The following is a 26,570-nucleotide window of genomic DNA, read 5'->3' on the forward strand; positions in this document are numbered from 1 at the left end:
TCAGTCCTCGGCTGCTGCCTTTCTCAGCGCTGCAAGGACATTGCTCAGCTCCTCTCTCTTCCTCTTAGCACCTGTGTGTGTCCTCACCCTTTTCTTGATGAATTTCAGGGCCCTTTTGTCCTGGAGAAGCCATATGGCTGCCTTTCACAGGGGACAAAGCCACACACCTCCCGGATCATGTCCTGCATGAACTTGGTGTGCTTGGTGAGATGCCCTTGGGGACAGCTGTGCCTCTGCTCGCTCACGTTCTGGGTCACCTTGTGGCCCTTGTTGAGGCCTGCAGCCATGGGGCAGCGCAGAGCCCCGACTGCTCCAATTCAAGGGCTGCCGTGGGGAACTATGGCAGTACCTATGCTAAGCTTTTCCTAGTATGCAACAAAAGTAAGTAAAATTTTAAAAAATATTGAAAATTTGACTACACAAAATTTTAAATATCTATACAATGAAAAGATATCATACGCAAAGTTAAGATGGTAAATGGAAAATGGAGAAAATATATATAATAGACAAAGCCAATATTGGTAGTATTTAAGAGCATAGGCTCAGGAATTAGATTATACAGGCTCAAATACTAGCTATACCACATTTTAGTCTTTTGACCTTAGGCAAAGTACTTACCACCTTTGGGCCTCAAGCTTGTTTATCTATTAAATGGAGAAAATAAAATTTACTTTCTTCAGTTAGCTGAGAGAGCTTTTGTTATTGCCCATAATATATAAATCATTAAATTAACAAGAAAAAGACGAGCAATCCACTAGAGGCTCAACATCAACAAAGACCTTTTAATCTTATTTTCGGCTACTTGCTGGCACCATTTCAGTGTATCAGTCAAGTTGTCCTAGTCACATTCTCTTTCAATTGGCTTTATACTTCTGTGTTCTATGCTTTGCTGTCACTGCTCTCTCAGTCTAAAAATTCTCCATCCAGTCTTTGCACATAAAAATACTACCCATATTTTAAATCTTAACTCAAATCCTGTCTTCTTGATAGAGTTCCTGATTAGTCAGTCAAAAGAACACATCCTTTTTCTCTCCAGATTTATAAGGTGCCTGTAATACTACTTTCTACATATAATCAAACCTTGTTTTGCCCTTTCAGTGTAATGTGTGTACAAGTTTTATCTCCTATAGAAATTTGTGAATTTTCACAGGCTAGAATCACATTTTCTACTTTAATATCCTTACAGTGCATAATAGGTATTCACTGCATAAAAATGTTCACTTTTTGTTTGTTTCCCAAAACATTGACATACTACTGAGCAATCAGTGAAAAGATATACGAAATTCTCACATATATAATCTTTCTCCTTACACAACAGAGAAACACTTTCCAAACAGCATGCATATTCTTTTTTTATTTACACTTAACTATAAGTACGTATGACATGATCTGAGCTATGTTTTTAAAAGCCACTGCTTGGAATATAGGCTGAATAGTGGGGATGGGTAGAATTAGGGAGGAGATTTCAATCATTCAGGTGAGAGATGATGGAGATTTGGGCAGGAGGTTGGCGGAGGAGTCGAGAGGGGGGGTCAGAGCTTGGGTCCATTTTGAAGGCAGTGGCAGTGAGTTTGCACACATACTGGGTGTAATGGGAGAGAAAGGGGTAAAGAGTGATGCCGGGTTCCAGACTGTCAGCTGTAAAGCAGACCTCAGAGAACAACCAGTTCACAGCAGAGCAGGAGGGTGGAGGGCTGAGGGGCATAGGCTTCCAAACGCAATGGATGATATGTCTCCAAGTTGGATATTTGTGTATTATATTAGTAGGCATACAACAGATATAGTGGAACATGTAAAAATATTAAGAACAAGTACATAGAAAACTAACCAATAAGCAAACAAGGCAATTATGAATCTCAGGAAAAAGCAATAAGTATGTAAGCAAAGGTATATAAGCGTAGATTTATCTTAGCTTTGTAGGAAACAATATTTTTATGGTTTAAAAATGTGTACACAGACTGATTGATTTTAAAAAATGTGATATACCTCTACTGGAAGGAGGAGGGTAGGAGAAAAATAACTAAATGATAAATAAATCCTCATGTACCATAATGGCAAATCAACAGATGAAGTAGAAAACTGTCAAATTAAGAAATAGGGTTACAAAGTCACAGGCGGCTGCAGTTAGAAGAGCAGAGGCAGCTGTGGGCAGGCTGCGGGCCAGGCGGTTGCAGTGGCTGCTGGGCTGCTGAGCGGCAGACCATGTGGCCGTGGCGGGCCTGTAGCCACGGAGGATCTTGTTCAAGATGGGGTGGCTTCACCGGCCACCTCTGGAAGTGGGAAATCCAGGCGAAAAGAATACTTGACTAGCAGGCTCCCTGAAGAGTGGAAGGCTGGAACACTGCCCCACGAAGATCTTATCAAGGTTGCCAAGAAGCAGATGATGCCAATACAGAAAGCTACATCAAGATGTACAGAATTGGAGAAAGAAATCAAAGTACTGAAATCAAAAACTGTTGCTGGAGGAACTGATGATATTATTAAGAAGGACTGCTGTGGCAGGAGCCAGAGAGGGGTCCTCCCGGACCCTGCAACCAGCAAGGAAAAGTAGACATTCCTGCCTCACCTGAACAGCTTGAACAAAGTTTCTCCACAAGCACCAGGCAACATCCTGGGCCATATTTGTGATCTTGGCTTTAGCCATGTTTTGCATTTTTATTCCCATGCTGCTGCAGAAGTGAAAGTCCATTGTCTACAGAGTGACTGGTGGAATATTCTCTTTTCATACCATCATGCACTTGGTGTCTGTCACCATCAGTCTATGAAAAGTGAGCATTGGACATAAGATCACCTATGGTCAACCTCTGCCTACATCGAACCAACCTAAACACCACTGTGTCATCGAGGACTGGTATTACTCTCTGTGTGAGGTTACAGTGAGTACAAAAGCCAAACATTGTAGCACCTGCGGCAAGTGCATTTCTGTCTTTGTCCATCACTGCAAACTGCTCAACAGCTGAGTCAGGAGAAGGAATTACTGGTGATTCTTCAGCTCTGTGGCCTCCGTGTCAGCCAGGTTACTGTGTTTTGTTATCACCCTCTTGTACATTTCATCCAGTACTTCATCAATCTGTGGGTGCTCCACAGGTGTGCCCTTAATGGAAACGTTGGCAGGCAGAACACGTGGCTGTTGTTCCTGCCATATTTTCACCTAAAGGGTGTTTGTGCTGGTGTTGGACCTCCTGCCTCCTGCTGATCGGGCGCCTGCTCATCTTTCATCTTTACCTAGTGTTGAACAGGAGGAGAATATTCAATTGTGTGACACCGGGTCACACACAGCAGAGGTCAAAAGCCTCATCAAGGAACAAAAATAGGACCTTTTGACTACAAGTACTGCGACAGCAAAGTGATCACAACCTGAGTTTATCTGCATGTAGGTGCTTGAGGCTTTGTTCTATCACCACTGTAGACACCTTGTGGGGAAAAGATCAAGCCAGCAGGATTGTAACCAAACCCAGGTCTGGCTCCCTGCTGCAATGAAAGCCAAACTTACGCTGGTGAGAAGGAAAGTGGCTTATTCAAATGCCAGTTGCCTAAGAAGTGGGGTGCCTCACATTCTAAAGCCCATCTTACCATCTCAGTACAGGCAGAGGTTTTTATAAGGAGGGAGAGGGAAAGCCGAACAAAGAGATCAAGGCGGTGGGGGGAGGGGCGTTGAGAGTTCTCTGTTAAGGGCACTATATGCAGACCAGCACAGTCCATTCCAATAAGGCCCTCAAAAGTGGTCAAGTGGTGATCTGGTGTGCATCGTCCCAGTCTTCATCATCCCGATTTTCGTTCAAAGGACAGCAAATCCCCCAGAGCTGGGATAGCTGAAGTTTGGACTCCATCTTTTAAAGTTTGTTCCTAGGATTCTTAAACAAATATGCTGTCTATCTACAAGCTACAAATTAGTCAAGAGTAAGCATTTACAGAAACAATGCCAAAGGAGTGGTGGAACGGGTTACAGTTCCCCACTGTTACAGGATCACTCCTCTAGGCCCAACCATTTCTCCGGAAGAAATGAGTAACAGCCCCAGTGTCTCTCCACCTGGCGGAATGCTATCTTCCATAATCATGCTTCTAGCTCTACCCCCAGTCCAGCCTGTGAGACTCCTCGTCACCAAACGTTTCAAACAATCTTCTCCCTGTGGCGGGAGACAGTGCTGAAAATAAAGGCATAGCTTCAGGAGCTGAGGGGTTGGCACTCGCTGAGTGCCCTACCCAGGAGCCCTTCTCTGAGATTCTGATCCCTGCCGCTGAATCAGGCATGGAAAACCTGCAACTCCTGAACTTGCTGAATGAATATGCATTTCTAACAAACTCATTGGAGGTGCCAATGCTGCTGGTCTTAGAACCTAACTTGAGAACAACTGCTATAGAAAGCAGAACTAGGGAATTAGAGTTAGGCAAAGGACATCTGTTTTTCATAGTAATTGTTTTAGTAGGTGTAGTGGTCCTCAAACTTAGCTGCTCATTGGAATCACCTGGGGAGCTTTGACAACTAGTGATGCCTGGATCCCATCCCCAGATGTTGTGATGTAATTGGTCTGGGGTGTAATCTGGTGTTGCTGGTTAAAACAACTCTCCGGGTGATTCTAACATGTCTTTAAGATGGAGGACCGCTTTTTAAATACAAGGTCTGGGAGAAGGAAAGCCTGCTTGAGTGCGGTTGGTACGGTAATAATATGGGTGTAATAATTTATATTTTTAATTTGAGCAGTTCACCCAAAATGTCATATGGTATGCTTGAGTGTGATACTGTTATGTTACAGAATTACATCCTTATGATTTTGTAATAAAATATTTTGTAATAAAAAAGGGCATTATTTGTACTGGGTTCTATACAATTTTCTTTTTAATTATGTGCATAAATTACTGTAATTTTAAATGTAAAAGTAATTATTTGTGTAATGCATATGGAAACAGAAAAAATTCAAAACTAAGAGTCAGAAGATGTGGGATTATGCCTGGTCTGATCCTTAGTCATGAGCCAGCTCTGTGTCCTAAGGGAAGACAGCTCATATCTCTGGGCTTCAATTTCCTCACATGTATAATTAGGCAACTGGGCTAGTAAGTTCCAAATGTTCTTTCCAACGTCATATTTTTATGGTAATAGCTATAACGCCCTGTATTATAAAATATGAAAGTTGAAAAAAATATAGCAACAAAAAATTCTCCATGTGATCAGTGTTAAAATAGCCAGTTCACCCTGGGAAATAAAGATGAAAACAATAGAGCTCAATTTATACTTGATGGCAGAGCAGAACATCATTGTCATTTCTCCAAAACATCTTTTGCTAAATTGCATTCAAGATGACAAAAGAGACCACCCTTCAGTTGTTGCGAGTTATTTTCCCAATAGTGAATGATAAGCAGAGGCTGATTCTTCTCCTGGCCCCATTCCACTTTCTTTAAGCAGCACCTACTTGCAAGTGTCTACTCCTGACTAATTTTAAGGGATAGTGTGTGGTTATAAATTCAGACAAAACAAAGTAATTGATTAGAGTGGTAACTAAGCTCCCTAGTGACTCCTCATTACTTAAAGGTCTTACCTTGATTGTCCTAGAGGCTTGGTATAATTATGCTGTCAATTCACAATCACGAATACTACAAAAGGAGGTTTGGGGAATGAGGATTGGTATAGATAATCCGAGGTAGTTTTAGATTGACTTTAGAATGCCCTATATAGACAGAACTTCCAACATGCCTTCATAATTATGTTTTCTTTACAATAGTTTAAAGTCAGATTTCATTTCTTTGATCCATACAGATCAATGTTATTGCACAAGTAGAGAAGTGAACCTGTTCTGAAACAACAACAACAATAATCAGTTGCCCATAATTATAGGTGGATTAGGTAGAGTAAGCTACACATTTTTTTACAAAAATAAATATATTTATGTGCACATGTGTTTGCCTGTGACCTTGGCCACCAGTGTTTTAAGGACCATTTTTGCTCAGATGCAAATCAGAATCTATAGTAATCTAATGCTGGGGAAAAAAAAGAAAGTGAATTCCAAAATAAGAGGAGGTCATGGCCATGCGCCATGATTTTGCAGGTAGTTAAAAATGAACAGAGAAGTCGCCATTTGGTGGGAGGTATCTAAGGGAAGCAGCTACCTTCTGTTGGACATATATAGAATGAAAGTTTGTTGAGCTATTTATTCTCAGATGGTTGCCATGTTTTGCTCCTTCACTGAAATATACCATCTTATGATCTCACAGTTTTAGAATGAATACTCTTAGCTACCTCTGAGTTAATCTAATCAATTGATTTGTCCTGAGAAGTTGTAAAATACAGTTCCTTCTTTCAACTCCTCTGTTTGCCTTACTTTCCCAGATAAAACATGAATGTTTTCAGAAGTTTGGCCCTTCTTGTCTACCCTACTGAAAACGCTAATTGAGAAATTTCAGGTAAGGTAAGAGAGGAGCTCAGGACCAAGAAGAACAAAGACTAGTGGGCTAGTAGGATCTTGTTACTCCCCTGCAATCACAGCATCTATGTATAGGGCTAGAAAATACACACCTACTTTTAGAAAGCAGTTAATACGTGAATGGAGGTTTCAGCTCTGTTTTCTTGAAGAAAAACATTATTAAAAGTCATTTAAAGACATTTATAAATAATATTAAAAAGAAGTAACTTTACAATAAACAGTAATGTTAACTCATATTTATATAGTTAAAAAAAGCATAGTTGACATACAATATTATGTTTCAGGTGTATAGCACAGTGATTTGCTATTTATGTACCTTAGGATATGATAACCACAATAAGTCTAATAACCGTCTATTACAGTACAAAATTATTAAGATATTATTGAGTATATTCCCTGTGTTGTACATTTCATCCTTGTCACTTATTTTATACTTGGAAGTCTGTATCTCTTTTTCCCTTCACCTTTTTATCCCTCTCTCACCTCCCATCATCCTCCCCTCTGGCAACCAGCAGTTTGTTCTCTGCATCTATGAATGTGTTTCTGTTTTGTTTTATTTGTTTGTTTGTTTTCTTCTTTCCAATACTACATGTATGTGAAATCATCTGGTATTTGTCTTTCTCTGTCTGACTTATTTCACTTAGCGTAATATCCTCTAAGTCCATCCATGTTGCCACAAATGGCAAGATCTCATTCTCCATTGTGCATATATAAAAACCACATCTTCTTTACCCACATCGTGGCTCTTGTAAATAATCCTGGAGTGAACAAAAGGGGTGCATATATCTTTTTTAATTAGTGTTTTCATTTTCTTCAGATAAATATCCAAAAGTGGAATTGATGGGTCATATTGTAGTTTTATTTTTTTAATTTTTGAGGAACCTCCACACTGTTTTCCATTCTGGCTGTACAAACTTATAGTCCCACTAACACAGCATACAAGTTTCCCTTTATTGACATCCTCACCAACATTGTGTATAATGTTTTTAAAGTGCTTTCACTAAAATGGTCTTGTTCCTCATAACAAACCCATGAAGTAGATACAGTGAGTAAAAGCCCTATTTTATACATGATAAAACTAAGATTCAAAGAGATTAAATAAAGTATCAGCAATGGTGTATAACTAGTATACAGTGGGGAAAGAGGAAGCTAAAAGGGCTTGCATTCAAGTGACCATAATAACAACTACCATTTATTGGACACCTACTATGTTCCAGTCATTACATTAAGCATTTATAAGGACATTATTGCATTATAAACTATTATTACTTTTTAAAACCCACAGATGAGTTCTTCAAACTAACAAAAAGGAAATAAAAAGTAGACTTACAAAAAACTTACTGCAGCAAAACAATTTAGGGCAGAAGGTGATGATGATGATGATGATGTAACTATCATTTGCTGAACAGATATTATTTGCCAGACAGTAAGCAGACAGTAAGCATTTAATCTATATTTTGCCTAATTCCCACAACTACCAAACAAGGCAGGTATTATCATATTTATACATTAAAAATATGAAGTACAGAGAAATTAAGTGACTTGTTTAAGTTCAAATAGCTAGTAAGTGATGGGACATTCTAATATGTATCATACAATACCAAATATCTGGTTACATTGAATATTTCAGTCTTTAAATGATTATTTAACTCTTATGACAACTCAGACTCACCCATCATAGACCTAACTGCACAGCTGGTCTTTTAAAAAACATATTTGTGTTTGCCACTGCTCTTTTTAAACTATTAAATGTGAGTAGTCTTTGTCCTGCCCTTGGATTAAAAATCAGAGTCCATATTTTTTTCTGGCTACCCTCAAGTAAAGTACTATAGTCACATTAATCATAAATACAGTTTAAGTACAGTTATTATAAATGTCCAATAACATAATAATCAAAATGCCACAGTTGTTTGAACATGAAAATCTTCCCTGGGGAGGTGAATACACAGTGCAGTGTACAGATGATGTATTATAGAATTGTACCCCTTCTTGAATCTATGTAATTTTATTGACCAATGTAACCCCAATAAGTTCAATTTAAAAAAAAGAATTCAACCTAGAAGAAAGAACTGGGAAGCAAGGAGTAATGGTGAGCAAAACAATCGTTAAGCATATGGTAAATCTGAACAATTGTCTATAGTAAACAAAACAAAGGGAAAGGAAATTAAAATGAAGAGGAATTAAATTAAAATAAAGGACAACCATGAAATGGGGGAACAAACAAACAAACAAACAAAAAACACAAAAACTTCCCACCTCTCCCAACAGGGCATGCTGCAGTCTGGATACATGCATGTTGGGAGCATGTGCAGTCCACTTTTCTTCACCTGCTCCTCTTCCCCTAGTTTATTAACTATGGTTTCTGATTTTCTGTTCTCACCAGAGTTAAAGTTGGGGTGGGGAGGGGAGAAAATATGCAAAGATGAGAAAGTTCTTACATGACTACTGTTGTGGTAAGGTGGCTTTGTGTTTTCTGGAACTGGATGATGTGAATTTTGACTTTTCTTCGTATGAGACATTTTGATTGGCTCTTTAGAAATCTCCAACCCGCTTAAAGGCTTTCAACTTTAGTTCCCTTGATCTATATGAATATATGTTACTCTGGCAGTTGATTGATGAATTTCTCCTAGCTCCTGGGATCATGTAGCATGTGTCTTCTTCCCCTCTTCTGAGGTCCCATCACCCCTCCAAGTCACACTATTGAACAGAATCTTGTATAAATGCAATGCTGGCTGAGGCAGATGGTCTTTAAAGCTAGCTTTAACACTTCCCCTCATCACATTTCATTTTTGCAATGTGACTTTTCTGCTCCTGCCATGAAGAAACAGGGTCTATTTTCCCTCCCTTTAAAACTAAGATGATCCCAATAAAAGGCAGCAAAAATGTTGCTGTGTGATTTACAGGCCTAGACTTCAAGAGATCTTGCAGCTTCCTTTTTCAACTCAAGTCATCATGTAAACTAGCCCAATTACTCTGCTGGAGAAGGTGGCTCTGCCAGATCCCAGGTATTCAGCCATGCCAGGTGAGGCACCAGATAGGGAAGTAAAGATAATTTAAGATTCTAGAGCAAAACTGAGCGGAGACAACCCAGCCCTGAACCTTGCCCAAATTACAAAATTGTAAGCAAATAATTTTTTCTTTCATTTTTAACTCCTTTATTTTGGGATAGGTTTGTTTTATTTTGTTTTTGTTTTTTAGCAGGAATAAATAACTGATGCAAAGGCTATCTGGTTTACAATAAGCACTTATATATCCTTATCCCAGTCTACCCTGAGAGAACATACAGCTTCTTCATTCTGCTGCTAAAGCCACTGGTCAATCTGCTTACAGATTACCCAAGTAGAGTCAAACAGCAATCCAATAAAGTTAAACACACACTTAACATACTGCCCCCTAAACTCCACTCCTGGCTCAAGAGCAGTGAAAACATGTTCACACAAAGATTTATATGTGAATGCTTACAACAGCTGTATTCCTAATTGCCAAAAACTGGGAACAACCAAAAATTCATCAGCTGGTGAAGAGAACAAATTCATCTACATAACAACTAATACATTAATGAATCTCAAAAGCAATATGTTAATTGAAAGAAGGTAGATAGAAGAAGCTACATACTATTATTTTATTTATATGACATTCTGTAAAAGACAAAATTATAGGGACAAAAATCAAGTCAATGTCTGTTAGTAGCTGAGCATGTAGGGAGGGAAATGGCTACTAAAGGACACCAGAGAATTTTGGAGTAATAATGTGGTGTTACTTATGTGACTGTATACATTTATCAAAGCTCAAAGGATTGTACTTCTACAAAAAAGTGGATTTATTTATATATATATATATATATGAATTAATAAATAATGAATTAATGAGTGAATAAGTCCACTTGTACCCTTCAACCATATCAAGCTATCCAAATGGTTGGTCCCACTGAACCCCCTTTCATTGGAATTGAGTGTCACAACATTTACCTCAATCCCTTTGGATGGAAAATGTTGATAATCACAGTACAGCATTGCTCTCTCCAAATTAATCACTCTCAAAAATCAATTCAACTTCCCCAAAATCCAAACATTTTATACTCTTAAATCATAAGAGTAAATCATCTAACATATTCTTGGCTATTTCCTTTGAAAACTTGTATCTGGATTACCACAGCCTTTGGAATGTCACCTCTATCCAAGATACCTTGGATCTTGATGCTCTGTTGAAATTTCTAATATAATACTCTTTCAAACACACACACACACACACACACCCTATTGTAAATTAACACTATATACAGAAACAATTATTTTCATGTCAATTGCTAGGAAATACTTACCTACCCACACAGTTATCAATTGAAGTTTCTTTATTCTTTCCTAAAGAGGCTTTTGATGCTGTAAATTTCTTCCACCAAACTGAGAAAATTTCAGCCATTATTTCTTCAAATATCTGCTCCATTTTTTCTCTTCTGTCCTTCTGAGATTCCAATCACATGATGTTAGACATTTTGATATTGTTCCTCAGGTCTTTGAGGCTGTTAATTTTTTAAGCCTTTTCTCTCTGTTCTTCAAATTGCATAATTTCTACTGATATATCTCTTGAGTTCATAGATTCTTTCTTCTAGCCTTTTCATTCTGTATTAATCCCATTCAGTGAATATTTTTATACAGACATTGTATTTTTCTATTCTATAATTATTTTTAGTTTCCATTTCCCTGCTAGATTTCTTGTCTTTCCATTCATTATGAGCATATTTTTCTTTATATTACTGAGCAAAGTGATAGTAGTTGCTTTAAAATTTTTGGCTGATACTTCCAACTTCTGAGTTTTCTCAGAGTTCAGGCTCTGATAATTGTCTTTTCTCTTTAAAATTGTTCCTATTTCCTGTTTTTCATCAAGTAATTATGAGTAGTGTTTTGGATATTGTGAAAGATGTGTTGTGGAGACTCTATATTCTGTTATATTTCTCTAAAAAGTGTTGATTGCTTTGTTTTAGTAACCATTAACTTGGCTAGACACAAACTGCAAACTTTTTCTTGTGATAGGCAACAGTTTAAATCTCAGTACTCTTCTTTTAGTTGTAGTTGGCTTTCTTGAGTCGGCCCATGCAGGTGTGATTCAAGAGTCAGCCAGAAGTTTGGGAAGAGTTTATACATAGATTTTGGGGCCCCTCTTTCTGGAACTCTCCTTTCTTGGGTTTCCTCCTTCAATTTCTAGTGGCTGTAGTTGCCCTACACTGTGTTCTTCAGTCAGTATAACACTGCAGGTTTTCTATCGGACTTTTAGCCTTCCCATCTGGTACAGACTGGGGTCTGCGCCCTCAGTCTAAAAGCTATACAAATGAGCATCTAACCCATTACTGTTCCCTTCATCCAAGTATTAACTCTCCTCCACATCTGCCTGCTTTGCATTATTATCTAGTTCCTTCAGATAGTTGGTTTTTATATTTTCTATGAGTTCATAGTTGTTATAGATTAGAGATTTGGTTCCAATAGGTTCTACTCCGCCATATCAGAGCTGGAAAGAATTATTGATATAGTATGCTCTTAATTCAAATGTTAGATTCCTGCCACCATGAGATCCACATATACAAGTATAATGTCCTTACAAAAAAATGTGTGGGGAGGGTATTATTTTCCTCACCTTATAAATAAAGAGGTAAGGCTCAAGGAAGTAAGACTGGTTTTACCAACCAGAAAACAGCTTACTTCAGGTGGTTCAAATGAAGATTATAATGGACTGCCTTCAAATGAAGACAATAATGGACTGCTTACAGAGGTATGGGCAAAGTTAGGGAAACCAAAAGGGATGCTGAGGCACCCAGAAATTAGCAGCAAAGGGAAGCTGTTGCTATTCCCGAAGCTGAAGGAGCAATGACAGCAAAGTGTGACCAGCATCCCAAGAGATCTGAAGCCATGGAGGAGGAACTGTCAGGCATGAGCTGTAGTTAGAATATTGCCACCACCAGAGATGCCTCACTGAGGCACGGAAAAGGTAGGGAAGAAAACTTGGCCTCTCTCTCCTCTCAGTCCCTCCCACTGTCAGAATTCAACAAGAAGCCAACTGGCAAGGGAAGACAGGAAATGGAGATTGCAGGAGTCAGCCACCAGCAGGGATGCAGAGTAGGCTAGAAAAGGATGGATGGATTTGGCCAACTATAAATAACCAGCACACTTGCCTAAGATAGGGCTGTCAGATTTGGCAAATAAAAATACTAGATGCCCTGTTAAATTTAATTTTGTATTTTTTTAAAGTAAATTTTTTTAGTGTAAGTATGTCCCCTGCAATGGATATACTTATAATAAAAAAGTATCCATCATTTTCTTAAAATTTCAATGTAACTGAATATCCTGTATTTTTATGTGGCAATTTAGTCTAGATCAGTAAGTAAGAGGACCTTATTCTGAATCCAAACCTAAGATCCGATCCCAGTAGTCTTTCTACTGTCCCACAGCTAACAGGTTCATACTTCTGGGGTTTCCTTTCAATTTGAAACCAGAAAATTCAGACCAAGTAAGAGTTTGACATCTCTCTGTATGGGAGATATGTTTTCATAAACATTACATATGTATGCATAAAAGCAGATTTCAGGAGAATTTTCCAAGAAATTCCTAAAAAACACCAGCTACATTTCATAAGAAATATTAGCTAATATAAACATCTATCCCATTAATTAAAATCTTAGCTTCAGTGCCTAAACTCTAATCTTTTATGAAAAAGAATAAGATATGGAATATTTTTTCTACAAACCTGCTCTTTCCTGTTCTTACTATAGATCTTTCTTCTTCATAAATAATATATATTTTTAAAGCACCAGCTTTAAGGTTCTTTGAAATGCAATTTATTATTCTTTCCCTAGATATGCAAAGACTGTGTTAACATGAAATGTCCTTTCTTTGGCATTCCTTGGAAGATACCAATCTTTAGGAAAAGTGATTAAGGGTTTTTTTGTTTGTTTTGCTTTTAGTATTTATTTATTTATTAGAGAGAGGGGACGGGCAGGAGAAAGGGAGGGAGAAAGGAAGGAAGAGAAACATCCACTGGTTGCCTCTCCTGTGTGCCCAGACCTGGATGGAACCTGCAACCCAGGCATGTGCCCTGAGAGGAAATCAAACCAGCAACATTTCACTTTGCAGGATGACGCCCAACCAACTGAGCCACACTAGTCAGAGCAAAAGTGATTATGATTAAGTAAACATAATCTCTTGTGCTGAAGAAGCAGACCATGCATTGACCAATCTCACAACATCACAATAAACATTATTTTGATCATGAAACTGGGCATTGAAAACCACCTTGATTTCATTAAGCTTCATCTTAATTGTATCCATTACAAGGATTCCAGGCAAACCTACCTTTTGCAAAGCTGTATTTGGACGGGCACGTACACCAGAGATACTGCTTTTGCTTTTTCCAAATCTAACTACATTACAAGCTAGATTTTTTTTTTTCTTAAATACCTAAATTATTCTGGGAAATAAAGCTCTGTCCCAAAGAAAGTAATTGCTTTAATTCTTCAAATCAATGAGTTATAATCTATGGAATTATGGTTAATTGATATACACAGAGAATATTTCATAATTTTATTTTCAAAAGCTTGTTCTGTGTTCTTAATACTCTTTCATATTCATATAACATTAAGCTTACAGCATAAACACCCAAGTATGTCATTTACAACATGAGTGAATGAGATAATTTATTTTATTATTCAGAATAAGTAAATATCACACATATTTACTTATTTTTATTTATACTTTGATTTATTTTCCACAAAGAATTTAGATAATTATGTAAAAATTTTAGTATCTATGCTATAAAAACTGGGAGACAACAGCGGTAGATACTAAGCAAAACTATGTTTTGCCATGAGTTATTGTATTTTAAAGATCTAACACATTGCTTTAAAAAAAAGTAACCTCAATGTATTGAAGAATATAAGGCTGATAGGTAACAATTAACAATATAATTAAGTTAAACATGATGAAGATGCAGCTTAGCACTATTTAATTGCTAGAGACTTTTTTTTTTAAGGTTTTATTTATTTTCAGACAGAGGGGAAGGGAGGGAGAAAAAGAGGGAGAGAAACATCAACGTGTGGTTGCCTTTTGCATGCCCCACACTAGGGACCTGGCCTGAAACCCAGGCATGTGCCCTGACTGGGAATCAAACCAGCGACCCTTTGGTTCACAGGCCAGCACTCAATCCACTGAGATACATCAGCGACTTTTTCTTTTTCTGATTGACAGATTGTTAGCTATTTAGAGGGTTAATTTTAATATCAGCTGGAAATATTAATAACCACATATTTAATTATGTGAAAGATCAGACATGGGGCCAAGTGAAGGCTCTATGGACAATTTAGCTTCCTCCGCCTCACGCATAATTTTTGCTAAATCCCAACCCTCAAAGAAATATTCAATCTTAGAAAAAACATTTTCTATATAAATACTGCCTTGGCACCTTCTTTCAACCAGATTACAAGTTTTGGAGCCACCACTAGCAGCCTGCAAATTCATAGGCTTAAATACGACAGCCTCGATTCAAATCTCTATTTGCTACCATTCTCTTGTTTTCAAAAAGTAACTAAAAGAAGAAAGGCACTTTGAAGTTAATAAAATTAAAATACTGTTAACTTAATTGGAGAGCAAGTGGAGAATGTTTATTAAGATATTTGATATAGATCAATGTAAAGCCTAAGTAGGGTAAGACAAAATCTTAATGTAGATCCAAAATCATCATTGGAATAGATCTGATATTGTGTTCTTCACATTTTTAAATAGCAACCTATATTTAGAGTTTGAGTGACTCAAGATTTTGAAGTTGTTATGAATATATGTTGTTGGAATTCCCCTGGCTTCTATCCTTAGCCCATATTATAATTCTATTTACTCTTCCTGGGTGATTTTTAATATTGTCATAATTTTAACTACACAACAGACTATATTCTGTTGACTACCAAATCTGGGTGTTTAACAGAAGCTTCACACTCATATCCAACCATCTCCTAAAATCTCTACTAGATATGTCAATCTCAACTTGTCTAAAACTAAATTCATGATATCTTATTTATACTTCTGTACTTCTCCTCTTATAATTACTTAATTGTTGGCATTCCATGTACTTGATCACCTATGTTAGAAATTTTGAATCTTCCCTATCCCTCATTCTCCTTCCATTCAATAAATTATTGAATCTGCCCACCTAACCTCCTAAACATTTATTTACTCCTTATCTCCCTTCTACTACCTAAGTGCAGACCCTTACTTTTGCTCCCTTGGAACAATGGTCTCCTAACTGGTGTCTCTGCCAACAGTTTGTCCCTCTATAATTGTCTCTTATATAGCTGGAGCATTCTGAAATGCTACCAGTGTGTTCTAAAATGTAAACCTGTCTGTATCATCCATCTATTTAAAAACCTCAATGGTTTCTGAAAGATATATGCATTACTTTTTGAAGTATGTGTTTCAGAATTCTAGTCCCAAAAGATGACATTTCATAAGTGTTTCATGATCAGAAACTGTATAGTGTGTCCTTGTTTTGGAGAGTCACAAGGCATATTAACATATTTAAGTTTCTAAGAGACTCTACATTAAAGGAATCTTTTGATTTAGTGTTTTTCAAACTTTTCCCCCACAGAATTCTTCTGCTAGGCACAAAACATTCCATCAGAAATCTGCTAGGAAACCTCCTTAACACATCACATGAGGCCCTGCATTAATCTGGACGCCACCCTACTCTTCAGCCATTCCTTCTCTCCACTCCGCACAGACTGTTCTGTTCTCCCGTATCACTCAAGCATCATTTCTCTGCCCTTGGCCCTACCTCAGACTACTGCTTCTTCCTTCTACCCTTCTTTGATTGACTTCAAAAGCAGCTTCCTGTAGAAAACTTCGCTGAATGACTTCTATGTGCTTCCACGGTCCTCCGAGCTTGCCTCTTCCGTTGCACCTACCACATCTATTTATGAATCTTGCTCCCCTACTGGACTATGTGCCTCTTGAAGGCAGTGATTACATTTTATGTATCTTTGTATCCTCAGCATAACCACAATTCTTAGCATTTAGTAAGACTGAAATGAAATAAATAGTGCCTGGCCCATGTAGCAGGAACCCGTAAGTAAATCCCATACATGTTAGTTGAATCAGAAACAGATTTCCCTCAACCATAAAGCACTTATTTGAGGATCTTATTTGAAGATTGAATATAAATAAATTATTTCAATAATGACTTTTATCTGATGCACTCGATAAATTTTTTATACTCATCACTGTGCCTTAACAGACATTGGTGCCCCTTTTACCACACTCTGACAGCACATAAGATGTTGTCGTTCCACAAATCTTTAGGGTTGTGGCCTTTCATTCAGTGTTTTTCAAGCTAAATCTTTTGAATACATAGAACTGAGTGGGCAAAGGAAAGAGGATGTGGTTTGGGAGTCCCGGGATTGGTTCATGAAAGGATATAGTAAGGCAAATTAATGCTGACACAGTCCCCTTTGTCAAAGCAGCATGCTGGCCTACGAGAATGATCACAAGCAGCATATGTACTGGTTGGGGAAAAGCAGAGCATTCCAGATGGCTATGTTACAGCTGAGCTTTTTAAACAGACTTTCAGAACAGAGAAAGGAAAATTCTGTTATCCGGGTCATTCTTAACTCTCTGGGATATCACCTAAAGTTACTGCTCTTAAGCACACAAGAATCCTGACTGGTAAATATTGACTGTTTCATTGTAAGGCGAATCGTGCTCTTAAAATTGAAGGCTGGATGGATGTTTCCTAAAATTTATGCTAGAGTACCTTTTTTCTTATAATCCTGTTCCCTTTTATTTATCATACATCACTTAATCATTCCTATTATATTTCTGCAGAAAATGAAACCCATTCTTATCTGTGGGATAGTGAGAATTTATGTATTTGGGTTCTTTAAAATTTCTGGGTAAGTCAGCCTTTAATTTAAATATCTCTTGCACTCTTTAATGGATGCCTTCTACCATGAAATAGAGGTATCTGCTGACAAGGGAACCTCAGTTACTCTATGCAGGTGTGCAGGGATGATCCATCTCTGGTCCAGTGGCATATGATTCCTGAATCTCATTACACAGCAATGATATATGCTAAATTTCATCATGGTGTTACACAGTATTCTGATAAGGACACTTTGAGAGACTTCTAACTCTACAAATTCCAAACATGCGGGAAGATAATAAAAACTGAGCATCACTAAGTGCTCTTGTCCCCTGAGACAATGAAAAGTGCTCATAGAATTAGAGAGAGAGCCTTAACTTGGCCACCCAGTCATAGATTGTAGCTGCAGCTTGGTTGCTTTTTTCTAGACCTAGAAATTGACAAAGATTAAGAACAAATTTGTTTTTTCTTAAAGAAACAGCAGAGAGAAAAGCATAATAGACAACAGAGGGCAGAAATAGCTATTTCCTTCTCTTTTTCTTACTTAATTCTTCCTCTTCTGTCTTCAATTTAAATGGGATCCTGAGGATAGTATTGACACCTTCACATTATACCTGTCCCTTATATATGCAACTCATCTCTTTACTTGGTTATTTTGATACCATCTCCAACTCCACACCAATATGTTTATATTTCCAATATAATAATTGGAAATATAGAAATCTTTCTGAGATGGAAGATTTGTGTAAATGTATATAAGTTCATAATTGTCCCCTTTTGTTTGGAATTATTTTTTTTACTTTTCCATATTGTACTCTTGTGTCATTTTGCAAACTGTTATAATTCCCCTTTTCTTTCTTAGTCATTACCATTTTGTATGACTTTCCCATCCCTGAAATTTCTGGAACCCACTTCCATTCCAAGCTGCTAAGTTTCTTTTGAAGTCCCATCGATCTTCCCTCGCATACATGTCTAAACTGGTATGTACTATATTTTCTCTGTCCACATTCAAATTGACAATGCATCCCAATTTAGGTCACCAACAGACTTCATTATCATGCTCTTTGCCTTCTTGGAGTCTAGATAAGGAATAAGATGTCCAGTAGAATAAATATAATCTTATTCTGACTCCTATGGCACTCAGCCAAGCATCTTGACACAACAGGTTCATTTTTATTCTTTGTCCATGGCTAAAAAGTATTGCCCAAATCAGCTGAAGCCAGCCTTTATGTGAGATATATTACTTCATTTTTTTTTAAAGTCTCAGGGAACAAAAAAGTAGCAGCCTCTATTCCTGTTTTTGTTTAGAAATTTTAGAAGGAAAAAATTATTTAATATCATTAATATAATCCACTTTTTGTAAAAGGCAGCATGGCTTGAGGTTCTATTCTACCTAATGTTTACACATGTTCTCCCAGTGTTTGATGTCAGACTTGCCGGATCTTGCTTTTGGTTTTTTCCCGGGCTTTGTTTGGTGTTTTTATGGGCCTCGATGGTATGTATCTAACACCTGCAGTTGGGGCAACCTGATATTGTGGGAAACTTACAAGATCAGCAGCTATGAGACCTGGGTTCTAATCCTAGCACTGCTATAAGAGTGGGTATATTCTTGGATAAGTCAATCAAGTTTCAAGCTTAATTTTTTTCATCTGCACAAAGAAGGAGTTATATTTGGATTTATTAAATCCCTATGTATTCTGAATTTCTGACTGTGTGTGTCTCTGTGTTTAAGACTTCCTTCCTTTGCACTGGTCCTATGGGGAGACAGAGCAGAGGCTGCCAATGCAGTTTGACTTACAGGCCTCTGAAAGGTTCATTTAACAAGCGCTTCCACAGATCTCTGTCCTCTCTCATCTGGCTTTAAATTCCATCCTAAAGAGTTGTTAGCATGTGTGATAGCCAAGGAAGAAGAGGTACCATCTCCAGAAGGCTCTGATTAACTAGTATACATATATATTTTCCCCTTGGGTATGGTTCATTTGCCATGTCCTTTTATTGGGTATTAATTTCTTCAATTACTGAGGCAGATCTTTGGAATCTGAAAGTGTGAAGGGCAAAATAATAAACATATCTTGCCTAGGTAAAGGACTATAACATGCTCAAGGGACTTTTATGCCTATCTCAATGAGAGAGCAAGCAGCCAGGAACCATGGGAGTAAATGGTCACTGACAAATGCTACTCAAAAGACAACACAAGCTTCATAGCTGCTGAACACAGCCCATTGACCGAATAAACCTTGGACGATCCTTGCATTCCCATTTGGTATTCCCTCTCCTTTTTTTCCCCCCCTCTTCCTTTTACCCGCATGCAGCCCTACAAAGTGCTTCTAGGAAAGGAGGAGTATGACTTTTGGCTGGACAGCTAGCCTTTCCTGCTGCAGGCAGATTACTTACCCTTTAAGATAGTGTAATACTTTACAAGGTTGACGTGAGAGTTAAATGACTGCCCACAGTAAGCGTGTAATCATGTGAGTTGTTGTTGATGCTATTGTTACTCTCATCTTGTGTCATATTGCACAATATTCAAAATATTCATAGATTACTAGCTCAGCTAAAATAGTTGTTTCTCTTGACAGGGAAAATAATTCCTAAAGAAGGGCTAAAGCAAGTAGAATGCCCCCCACCCCCAACGCAGGTGTCATTATAGGATCAGAAATGCAGAAGTGGGACTCCAAGAGAGGAAAATAATGTTACAGATGCTTGGGTGTATATGTGTGTGTGTGTGTGTGTGTGTGTGTGTGTGTGTGTGTCGGAGGCGGGGGCTGTTTAAAGGGAATTTGGATCTGGGGAGAGACTAGAGAGAGGACTTGCAAAATGAAAAAATTAAATTTACTCTGTGGTGATAAACGTTGCCTTCTCCTCCATCTGTCATGAAAATAACAGCAGAACCTACATTGCTTACCAATTTGGTTAGGATAAGGTTCATGTGAGAAAAGTCAAGGCAGTCAGTCCAGACCTAGTATGGTTGCTCTATAGCATATCAAGACCCATCCAGTGTTCTGCTCTTTCGACTTAGGTATGGTCCTTTGTCATCTTGGTCCAATATGAATTGTGGAGTACCAGTCACCACAACTACATTCAAAGCAGCAAGATGGAAGAAGAAAAATAAGGGATACACACTCTCTCAAGATTTTCCAGAAATACTACATAATGTTTCCTCTTAAATTTCTTTGTCAAAAACTCATCACATGGGCACTTGAAGCAGAGCTGTAGGCTAGGAAATGCAGTCTTTTAGCTGGACAACAATATGCCCAAATAAAATTCAATGTTCTCTTATTGAAGAAGGGGACTTATCAATGCTTATAAATTGTATATATATATATTTGTTATATATAATTGTTTATATATTTATATATAAATTGTGTCTTATTTGAGTATGTTTATGTGTGGGAAAAAAAGATGTGCACGATAGGTGGGTTTATAGAATGCAAAGTAAAAAGCTGTCAATGAGAGCCCGCTTTACTGGACAGGTCATTAAAAATGTTTTCCTTCTTTCTCATTAAATCTTTTTACAGTTATAAGGTAGCACTTAATTATTCCCTGTACATTTGCATCTTACTCTTAGCTCTCCAGTTAGATTTAGCTTCCTTGAAGGTTTGGTAGGCCTACAGGTCCTTGAGGAAGATGATACTGCACAAAACAGACTGCATAAAGATATTACCATTGTGTAAAAATTAATCTTAATATGATAGTGGAATAGGTACTTTAAGTATGAATTCTCACCTGACCTAATGTTATAAAGGTCTGCAGTACTGAAACTCTTTGATCTGATTCCTCATAGCCTGTCTCAATTCTGAATTTGGGTATTTGTGAAGTACAAGGAAGGCATTAGGATGCTGCATCCACTCATTTGAATCCATATTTGGTGTATAGCTCTCTAGCACTACTTGTCTGGTAGTAAACTAAAGTTTAGTTTTAGTGGTAAACTAAAGTGAAAGTAAACTTCACTTTAGTAGAAGTGAATTTTATAAACTGCCCTGGCTCAGAGTAAAAGATTATGTTACTTATATTTCCAGTGGTTTTCCTGCACTCTCTTTTCCACTATATATTAGTATCATTAGGCCATCCTGACCCATGTATGTGTGACCAGGCCAAAAAGAGCCGATGATGCTTCCCCTCTGTTGAATGCTTCTATTCAAGGTATCACCCAATGTCATCCATCTTTTTATTCAAGAAATATTTACTGATTGTTGACTAGTACTAGGCAGTGTGTTCAGTGCTGGGAATGAAGCAAAGAGCAAGTGCTTAAAGGTCTTATCAGAAATGCCTTTCCTGAAAGTACCATCTAAAGGACTCTCCTTCTGTGTCTCTTGTTTTATTCATATCACTTTTTAGCAATATATCATTTTACTTCTTTTTAGCATTAACCCTAAGTTCAATATGACAAGGAGACTGTTTCTTTCAACATTGTATCCCAGTGTCTAGCAGTGTAATACATAAATACTTAAATATTTGATTAATTAATTAGAATAATGGACCCTGAATACATAGTTGTGGTTTTTCTGATTAGAGTTCAGACTTTAGAATAAAGAAATTATGCAAAAAAGTCTTGAGAAAAATATCTTTAATAATTGAATCACTAAGTTAGTAAATCAAGTCAGCACTTTCTACAACAATTCTAATAACTAGTGCATGTTTTATGTAAAACAAATGCATTGTTCTCATCTTCCAACATAATTCTTACTTTTGTGTGCCAAACACCATTAGACTCAATTTACCAGCAGGTGGCGCCCCAAAGTAAAGTGGTACATACTACTATCCACCCTCTCCTATAACTATTTTTCATTGGTTATAGATTACTTAGTAGCTGGTTATTAGTGAGAAAAGTCTTTCACATTTTTCTTTCTAATAAATTCTTCGCAGTCTTATGTGGTATTTAGAGAATTCTTGTTACAGGACAATCCCTAGGCAAGCTCATATGTGACATGCAGGAAATTCTACAGAAAGAGTTAAAAGCAAAACTTTATGTTGCACTCCAACAAAACTTATAACTGAGAAGAGGTGAAATGTAAAAACAAGAGCAAATGAAAAGGGAAAGTAAATTGCTGTTATGTTTTTCCAAATCAACTTATTTAGAGGTCAAACTTGAACCAAATGATTGGCAATCCAGGTTATTAAGTTATAAATTCTTCAAAAAAAATTTCACTAAGACTTCCTATCACATCAGATTGTTAGAATATTCAATTTTACTTATATCCATTTTTATATTAGCTGTTTTATGAAAGTATGATAGTAAAGTTTTATATACATATAGGCCAAGTATCTGTCACAAATGAGACTTCATGAAGAACTTAAGATGCATGAGCTTATTTCATGTTTGATCTTCACACCAATCCTATCAGATATAGCAAATGTTTTTATCCTCACATTGAAGATGACTCAGAAACATCAGGTGATATCAGCAAGGTAACTAGCTAGTAAATTGCAGAGTGTAGAAGAAAACCCAAAACTTTGTCATCTTCAATGCTCATTTTTCTGTATCATATTAATCTTTCTTTTTATGAATCTAAGATTTCTCCTATAACATTTCAACAGCAGTTATACATACAGCATTTATATTTTAGAAAGAAATTTTAAAGGTAACAATTAATCTACTAGTTAAAAAATTGTGTTCAAATTTAAGGAAAAACACAATTTCTATAAAACAAAATTTACTCCCTCACAGTTCTGGAGGCTAGAAATCCAAAATCAAGGTTCAAAAAAACTCTCAGGCTGCTTAGAATTTGCATAGTAGTAATTCTTCTAGGCTTAAGGTCAGTTATAATACTAATAAGTTATCTGAAAAAAAAAACTATTTTCATTCACTAATATTTAAGCAAGAATTTGTTTATTACATTATCAATATTAATTACTTAGCAAAAGCTTAGGGAGATAAGGCAGAGGACCTGATAATTTTGTTGGAAAAAGTATAACATGATCATTAAAAGTGAGGACTCTGGAAAGAAACAAGACACCAAAGAGTATATACTATATGGTTTCATTTTTAGGAAGTTCAAGAACAGGCAACACTGGTCCATGTAAGAGATATCAAAATGGCGTTTATCTTCGGAGGATTATCTACTGTGAAGGAGCATAAGGGAACTTTCTGAGCTAAGGATATTCTGGTTATTATACAAGTGTATAACATCAGAATTCATAGACCTATATATTTAAACATTGTTCACTTTACTACATGTGCCTTATTCCTTAATTCATAAAATCTTTTTAAAAGAGAGAGCTCTGAAGTCAAACAGAGCAGACCAATCCAGGGTCTGCCATTTATTAGTTTTAAATTACCTAAGCCATAGGACCTTGGAAAATTGAGATAATAATATCTACCTAGTGGGGTTGTTGCTTGGATTAAGAAAGCTGGCACATTTAGTGCTCAATAAATCCAGCCATCACAGTGATCATTATTAGTATTATTATCAAAAAGGGGAAGATGAAAAGTAGGAGACAAAACAAAGCAACTACATTCAATAAATAAGACTAGATTAAGTAGAATATCACCAAAGGCAACCTTGGAAACCTGTGGACAGAGTGAAATCACAGTGCCTGAAGCTTGAGAAATAGTGCCAGTATAATCTGGTAAATTTAGGCTCTTGAAACCAGACTACCTAAATTTGAATCCAGACTCTGCCACTTCCTAGGTGTGTCAGACCATCCAAGTTCTTTAGCCTCTATATGAAAAGTGGGGATATTAATATTCACTTTATATAGTTTTTGCAAAGGAGAGGCATTTGCAGTGAGGGGGAAAAATGATGAATTTGTTTAGCACTCATAATGTAAATACCTGTAGCATATGTACCACTGAGATGAAATAACACCAGTGTTTTTTTTGTCTTGATTGGGTCATTCTTTTTTTTAAATTTTATTTTATTTTATTTTTTCAAATACATTTGTCTCTGCCTCACCCCCACCACTTTCCTTTGCCCCCTCCCTCCTTCCCTCCCTCAGCTCTTCCCCTTTGGTTTTGTCCATGAGTCCTTGCTATATGTTCCTTGACTTTCCCCTTCCCTTCCTTTTCCCCGCCCCCCCTTCCTCCTTCCCTCTTGTCTCTGTTGATTTCTTTTCCTTTCAGTGTTGCTGGTCTTATTTTCCTTGCATCTTTGTATTGTTGGTTAGGTTCTGCTTATAGGTGAGAGCATATGGTATTTGCCTTTCACCCCCTGGCTTATTTCGCTTAGCATAATGCTCTCCAGTTCCATCCATGCTGTCGCGAAGTTTAGTAATTCTTTTTTTCTTTCTGCTGCATAGTATTCCATTGTGTAAATGTACCATAGTTTTTTGATCCAGTCATGTACTGATGGGCATTTAGGTTGCTTCCAACACTTGGCTATTGTAAATTGTGCTGCTATGAACATTGGGGTGCATAGGTTCTTTTGTATTGGCGTTTTGGTGTTCTTAGGGTATAGTCCCAGCAGGGGAATCACTGGATCAAAAGGCAGTTCCATTTTCAGCTTTTTGAGGAAATTCCACACTGCTTTCCACAGTGGTTGCACCAGTCTGCATTCCCACCAACAGTGGACTAGGGTTCCCTTTTCTCCACAGCCTCGCCAGCACCTGTTATTTGTTGATCTGTATATGATGGCCATTCTGACCGGTGTGAGGTGGTACCTCATGGTGGTTTTGATCTGCATTTCTCTGATGGCTAGTGATGCAGAGCATCCTTTCAAATGCCTCTGGGCCTTCTGTATCTCCTCCTTGGAAAAGCATCTGCCCAGGTCCTTTGTTGATTGGGCCATTCTTATCATTCATGTCGCTGTTTAAAAGTCATTTACTAAGAGAAGGCTTCCTAACGATTCTATCTAAAGTAGTGTATTAATTTCCTAGGGCTACCGTAACAAATTAACAAAAATTTGGTGCCTTAAAGCAATAGAAATTTACTCCCTCACAGTTTTGGAGGTTAGAAATCAAAAATCAAGGTGCCAGCAGGGCCTTGCTCTTTCCCAAGGCTCTGTGGAAGAAACCTTCCCTACCTTTTTTAGGTTCTGGTGGTTGCTGGCAATACTTGGTGTTCTTTGGCTCGTAGATCATCACTCCAGTCTCTGCCATCTTCGTCTGGCTTTCTCCCTGTGTGTCCGTGTCTCCATTTCTTTTCCATTAAAGACACTAATTGTTGGATTTGGGCCCACTCTAATCCAATATGACTTTATCTAAACTAATTACATCTGCAAAGACCCCATTTCCAATAAGGTCACATTCTGAACTTCTGGGTGGACATGAACATTTTTCGAGGGACACGTTCAACCCAATACAAGTAACTTACACCAATAAGACAAAAATAAAGTAGTCCAACACACCGCAGCCATTCTCTACTAAAAACATATATATTATTTATAGCACAATTTTTTTTTCATTTTTTGATTATCTGTTTCTCCAACCTAGAATCTAAGCTCCCTAAAGATAAGAACCAGAGTGGTGCCTGGCATTCAGATAAGGTTTGAAAAATATGTGACTGATGAATTAACTGATTCTGACTGGGAGAAATAAGGAAAGATAATTCAGTATAAAATAAAAAGTTCAGGGCAGGGGAGGAGGTGGAGGAGGGTGTAATGAGGATAAATGGTAATGGAAAAAAATACAATAAAAAATTAACTTTTTTAAAAAAAGATTCTTAGCCATTGCCCCAGAAATCTTTCCACCACTTTCAAGTCACATTTTTACTGTGATCAGTAGGTAACCAAAGCAAATCAGTTGAATATTACAAAAATGAGCCAATCAACCAAGTGTTCCAGCTGTAACGTGGGCCTTAAATGACATTCTGAATCCTGGGATTTATAAATAGTACTTCAGAGGTTACAAGAGGTATTAGGGGATGAAACTGGGTAGGGAGCAAACAGCTACAACCTCTACCTCCCATTTCCACCTTTGCTTCAACCATTCTCATCTATTTTAGGTAGTTTTGTGTGAGAAAAAAGAAACAGCTCTTTTTCTTAAGTTTGAAAATCACTGATCTAAAGAGAGCAAACAGCTTTTTTCTCTCAGATATTTTGTCTAAGTAGGTAGTCTCTTTGAGGGAAAATAAGTGCTATATGGTACTGCCCTCTTAATAATGGGAGCTAATTTATAATCTCACATTTACCTTGGAATGTTCACTTGAGTTTTAAGGATAAAGCAACCATTTGGTTGATTATTTTTTTAAATTTTAACTTGTAAAACCCACTTTCAGTTGACATCACAGTTTGCAAAATTCACTGTAATATTTGGATCCCAACTACATGCATAATGTGGAAGAGCTAAAAGTGCATGAATTTAGGAGTCAGCTAGAACTGGGTATGAAAT

General features: G+C 37.3%; 1 pseudogene; it reads right to left on the minus strand.

The window, feature by feature from the left end:
* Positions 1-25,340, minus strand: LOC129075994 (60S ribosomal protein L36-like; annotated as a pseudogene).
* Positions 25,341-26,570: the final 1,230 nt, after the last annotated feature.

This window comes from Pteronotus mesoamericanus, unplaced genomic scaffold, assembly GCF_021234165.1.
Source record: "Pteronotus mesoamericanus isolate MK-2021 breed Mesoamerican mustached bat unplaced genomic scaffold, CSHL_Meso_final contig_56, whole genome shotgun sequence".
Classification (NCBI taxonomy): domain Eukaryota; kingdom Metazoa; phylum Chordata; class Mammalia; order Chiroptera; family Mormoopidae; genus Pteronotus; species Pteronotus mesoamericanus.